The sequence below is a fragment of the Trypanosoma equiperdum genome, assembly GCF_001457755.1.
Source record: "Trypanosoma equiperdum strain OVI genome assembly, contig: ctg_48, whole genome shotgun sequence".
NCBI lineage: Eukaryota > Euglenozoa > Kinetoplastea > Trypanosomatida > Trypanosomatidae > Trypanosoma > Trypanosoma equiperdum.
This window is the reverse complement of record NW_027124409.1, coordinates 4,967-5,840: the sequence shown is the minus strand read 5'-3', so window position 1 is coordinate 5,840 and position 874 is coordinate 4,967.

Genomic DNA, 874 nt, shown 5'->3' with positions numbered 1-874 from the left:
TTCTCTTTCACACGTTGCAGGTGTTTTTGGAAACCGCTTCTAAACGCCATCAGAATCAGCTCAAGACCCACCATGGGGTGATATCTCGTCATGCGGAATTCGATTCCGTTGAAGGTGCGTAGTGCTGCTAATTCGTCGGCGGTGACTCTGAAGGAAGGGTTTGTTGTAAGCTCTCGCGTAATTATGAGAGACGCAATCTCTTGGGCTTGTTAAATTTGGTGTTGGTATCCAAAGCGGGAAACTGGTAGTGTTGGATTTCTTCAGCTAAAAGGGTGCGTACCTGGTTCCAATGGGTCCGCTTCTCCGTACGTTGATTCATTCACTCGCTACGGCGGATTGAGCTTACCATACACGCGGTAGCCTCTCTCTTGCTTCCCATCTCCAGCTCATGGTGAACTTCGTTTTTTGGAATAAGACCCATATTTTTCAGCTATCCTCTTCACTTACGTTGATCTCGCCGGCGTCGTGTGCGTTGTGTCATGCGGTATGCGTGACGGCGGGTCGAATGAGATCCAATAATGGTGTATCGCGCGGTTGCCCAACGTTAGACCACCCTCCTACCTCACTAACCCTCCGGGACGGTGGCTCAAATTCTGGTTTTGGTGGGTATGGAAATTACTGTTGAAAGGCCTATTCCATCCTGGGCAGTGCTCTGATATAAACTACCCATGTGTGATGCACGATATAATATGGGCGTTGGCCGCTATTATTCCGTATTCGCCAAATACTTTGATGAAACTTTAATTGGCTAGGCGGTATTGAAGTGCTTGTTGATGTTATTGTTACTCTACGTATTCCGGGCTTCCTGTTTCTGGTGAGACGTTTTCGGCGCGCTTTGGTGGTTGCCGCTCGGTACGGAGTACCAGTAAGTGTC